This window comes from Chaetura pelagica, unplaced genomic scaffold (genome assembly GCF_000747805.2).
Source record: "Chaetura pelagica isolate M959 unplaced genomic scaffold, ChaPel_1.0 scaffold111, whole genome shotgun sequence".
Classification (NCBI taxonomy): domain Eukaryota; kingdom Metazoa; phylum Chordata; class Aves; order Apodiformes; family Apodidae; genus Chaetura; species Chaetura pelagica.
Window position 1 is genome coordinate 1,683,522 of NW_009952153.1, and position 5,085 is coordinate 1,688,606.

Genomic DNA, 5,085 nt, shown 5'->3' on the forward strand with positions numbered 1-5,085 from the left:
CCCGCCGCCCTTCCTGCCGCTCCGCTCGCTTTCGGTATCGAGCTGCGTCGCGGGAGGAGGAATGGGTGGCTTAGGGGAAATGCGACGTGTCGGGTGGTGCTTGTTTCTCTGCTGCGAGGGGTCATTTCCTTCTCCTCTTCCACCGCCTGGCCGGGATCGCGCGTCTCTTTCTGCCGGGGCCGAATTTTAGGGAATTGCAAGGATCGTAAGGATTTTAGGAGATCGCGGGGGTGGTGAGGCACTGGCACAGACTGCCCGGGGAAGTCGTAGATCCCCTTTACCTGGAAGTGTGTTCAAGGCCAGGTTTGATGGGGCTTGGAGCGAACTGGATGAGCTTCAAGGTTCCTTCCAACCCAAACCATTCCGTGATCTCCCACTGACTTAAGCAATCGGTGGGAGGTGAGTAACAGCGCGGAAAAGGGTGACGGTGCTCTCACCCCGCCTGCCCGGCATCTGCTGTTCACATCGAATCCAGACCATGTAGCTTGGTAAGCAGGGAAGAGTTTATGCAGAAGCGTCGTGGGCTTGTTCAGATGAGATTTTCATGAGGCTGTTACGTTCCAGAATGGGTCTTTTAAAGTTGTGTCATTGAAATGTTTAGACTTTAAACAAGCACGTGGGCCTTGTATCTGGGCTAGAGATAGCAGTAGGCCAAAGACTGTGATGCTCGTTAAGATCCTGCTCACATAGGAACTTGCCGGTGAGGATGCAAATTAGTAAGAAACAGAGATGTCATAAATGCAAAGTAACGTAGATAAGGGGTTGTACATTGAGTAATTACGACACGACACACAACTGAGTTTCTTTAGGCTATTGTACTGAATGTGTTGTCCCATGAGAAGGTGTTTCTCTGGTATCTGAGGGTTTAAAAAAAAAACAAAACCACAATAACTTGAGACTCGGTGACCTTAACTACGGCAGCATTCCTAAGGAAAGATGCTCTCCAGCCTCAAAACTTTAGGGGGGTGTGTGTTCAGTTGCCACTTAGAGAAGCAAGAACTTTCACTCCTGATAAATAGGTGTGTGCTGAGAGAGTAACTGGTTTTGTATGGAGCCATCTTTTAAATGTTACCTTGTATTTTAGAATGGCAAAACTGAAGCAGGAGATAGCACTTTTTTTTTTTTTTCTTTTCCCCTTCATGTATTAATATATGTTCAGTATAATTAGGAACCAGATAAGGAATTTTTCAGTAGGGGAAGTTCATAACTTCCTGGTACTAGTTAGCTTTTGTAGGTGGTGGTGGTGTGTTGTGTTTTGTTTTTTTTTCCTTTTAGTTGCTGTTCTGTAATGTAAGGCCATAGTAAAGAGGAAGTTTGCAAGCAGTTTTGTCTGTCTTTTAGAATCTGTACATTTTGTGAAGTCCTAGGTAGATTTCTGCTTCCTAAAGTTGTGTTTAGACTTTTTGGTTATTTTAGATTGAGCCAGAATGTCTTGTAAGCAATTGTCCACCATTGTCTCTTTCCCCTGAGCTGTTGCAGGAGGTTATAAGTGTATAGATTGTCTGTTCTTGCTTTTCAGAAATGGCTATTGCTGTGGAGGATGTAGGGTCACCAGTGACCTGTACAGAGCAGTGACATCAAAGTCAAAGGGCAATACTCCTCCCGTCTGTGTCTCACTCTAGTCACCTGGGATCGTTTGGTTTCGTGTGATACTTTCACATCTTCCACAAAGACCCACAGCTACTTTGCTTTCACACACAGATGTTGCTGGAGCCTGTTCATGGGCCACAGCTAGTTAAGCAAGAAAATTACAGATTCAGTAATATCTCCAGAGCCTGCTTCTTTTGAGCAAAGGAAAGAGACAAAACATATGAACCCTTGATGGAGATGCTTTGCTTGGTGGCAGCATGTCATGCTTCCTCTCTAATGGCACAGACCAGGAGTGTTAAACTTCAAACCAGCCCAGGTTTCTCATCATGGAGAGGCCTGACAAAAGTATTGTTTTGAGTTTTTGGGGTTGTCCTTTTGTTCCTTATCATATTGCTCAATACAGTTAAGAATAAACCAACCTACAATTCTAGAATGAGTATAAGCTGGCTGAACTCTTGGAGCTGTTACTGCTTTTACCTCTTTTCCTTGCAGATATAATTGGCACACTTGATCTCCTATATTCTCTTTTAAATTAGTGTGCTGGTCAGGGCACAGGGTGGAGGAATTAATGATTTTGTAACAAAAAGAACAAGAAGCAAGTTGTAATATGTAGCATAAAGTTTCTACTGCTGTGATGTATAAAAGCAATTATAATTAATTACAAATACAATTAAACTCTTAAGCACTTAAATGAAGGACTAACTAAAGTTTTGCTTTTCTTCCATTTCAAATGCTTTTCTGAATAGTTGTGGGCAGGTAGGTAATATGAGCAGCTATGAGTTTCTCTTCCAGAATCAGCAAGAGAATTTGTTTTTTTGACACAGCTTCTATTTGTTTGACAAACATAGCAAGACCTGAAGAGGGCAGGTCTTTAGTGTACAAACTGGCAGACCTCTCTGTGTGTGAGAGTAGATTGTGAAACAGTTAAGCCATGCCACCTCACAGGCACGTTGCAGGTTTACAGACATGGGGAGCACTGAACAGCCCTCTGCTTCGCTGCAGGGTGCTGGTAACACCTTTGGTTTGCACAAACACTTTTATCTGTTTTCTGTCCACACAAAACATTACACCGACCCTCATGGTAGAGACAATAAAGGGATTCTTAAATAGAGAGAGAGAGAAACAAGGTAAAATGTTGAATCTCTGGAGGCTACCACGTCACTGGGCTTTGCTTTCCCACAAACGCACCTGCTGTGAGCAGTGGGTTTGCCTTCAATGACATTTGTTTCGACCGCAGCCCCGTAAAGATCACTGAGCCCAGAGTTTTAAAATAAAGCACTCTCAATAGGTGAGAAAAAAAGTCCTCTTGAGCAAGTATTAATAGAGCATTCTTGGTTAAAGCAGAGGGAATTAAAGATTTGAAGTGATTGTGTTCTTTTCTCTAGTAGTTTTGGACAGCAAGGCTCTAGCTAGGTCTGACAAACACGTAATGTATGTGGGTGTACTGTGGGGCTGGGTAGCAGCTATGGAAGCACGTACGTACCCAGAGTAAGATGATTAGTAGGCACTTTACTGCAATTTTGTCATTATAACATCTAAAATAGATTTTTAATATAGTATATGGATATGTGTCTGTATTTGTGGCATACGTTGTTACTTGGGAATGGAAAGGCGAGATTCTTTTTTCTCCTTGATTGCATGATGGAAATGGGAGGCTGACTGATGTGCAGCAGTGGCTCCTCACTGCTGGCAGATGTCCTCTGTTGCCTGCTCTGCTGGACTGTCCTGATAAATTTCCTTATGCTCTTGTATTTAAGTGTGAAAGTTAAATAGCCATACACTGGTGTGTGAGCTTGGTTTTGTGAGAAGCTCAGACCACTGCTCTCTTTTTGAAATCAGCTTTATGTCATTTCTAGGCTTTTTGTTACCATCATTGTAAGCAGTTGAACCTAGAGTAGTGACTAATGTGAATTTAATACAATGGTCTATTTTCAGAAAATTATTTGGTCACAGATGATCAGTTTAGATGTTGTATTTTGATAAATTGTTAGACAGGAATACAGACAGTCCTAAACCATAGTTCTTGCAGGTTTGGCACCAAACACATCCTGAAGTTGAAATGCATTTGGCCTTTTAAAAATGCATTCAGATTTTGAAAACACACATTGTTGAGGGCTATTCCAGCATTCTCACACTGCTATGCTATATTTGTCTGTAGGTGTGTTGCAGTTCAAGTGTGCGTTCAAGTAAGACCAGGGTGACATCTTGGAGATGTAGTGCTTGCCATTGCTTCTCTGCTTCTCCTAATTACTTTATCTTTTAGGTTATAACATATTCCTACTTTGAGTAGGAACTGCTGTAGCACTGGAAATGTTTTGCAATCAATAAATCCCAGGCATAAAGTTCAAGCCTTGTGTTGGCAGGTATACTTAAGTCCACGTAGGTGCAACCAAAGAGAAGGTTTTATTATGGAGCTAAGACTGGAATCCACTTCTTTGCCAAAACTCGTATGCTATGGACCTGAGGCAGTATAGACCTTGGGCAAAAGGAAGAAGGGGATCTTTTACCCTTTTAGCACTTTCAATATATTTAATAACTATTTTCCTTATTGTGTTGAAGTCCAAGCACTTTTTTCAGTGTTGTGCCACGGGATATTGCCTGTCATGTTTGTTTGTGATGCTCAGCCTTGCTTGGGTAGGATGCTATTATATGAAGATGACAGAGAGCTCAGTAGACATTTCCATAAGCTATGTTCTTCTGATCATGCAGCACCACGATGATTCAACTTCTACAATATTTACTTACCCTCTGTTATTTGTTTTTCACATGCCATCCCACTGTTGTCACTGTTTGATTGACTATCCTACTTTATATTCTCAGCAAGATATATTAAATAGCCTGTTACTGTCTGACAATAGAACATCACTTGAAAAGTACTTATACTCTTGCTAAGTTTACATCTTTTTACTCCCACTCCCCCATTTAAGAGTTCTGTTGTCTCTTACTCTTGTCTATCACTTATTTTTCCTGAAAGACTTTTTTTAAAGCTGGCCAATAGCTTTTTCTGAGGTTTTGTTGTCTAGGGAGATAAGGCAACTGGAAGCTGGCCCTGTGGAAGTTGAGCAGCTCGAGATGTCGAATTCAATACCAGCAATGAGATATTTTCTGAGTCCACAGTATTCAACCCAGTAGGGTGTTTTTTGCATAATTTGCATAGTTTCTGCTTCACTATAATAGGAACTAAAGCAATTCTGAGGAAACATCTTTGGTTGTTCTCTCAAAGTACAAGTACTGTCAGTCCTATGGTCTCTTCAATGTCCTCTGAAAGCATTCCTTAATGTGGAATATGATTAAAAATATCAACCATTCCTTCACAATGATTATTTGTTTTCTCCTGTTTAAAATCCTGTTTCATCAGACACATCCTCTCTAGCTAAAAGAAGCTAAATTGTAGGTGAGATGGAGGGGAGGGCATCCTTTGCTGATTACTTAGAAGGCTTTGGTACCTGAGGCTTCATCTCGTCTCTTCCCTTGCTCCCCCCCCCCCCCCCCCCC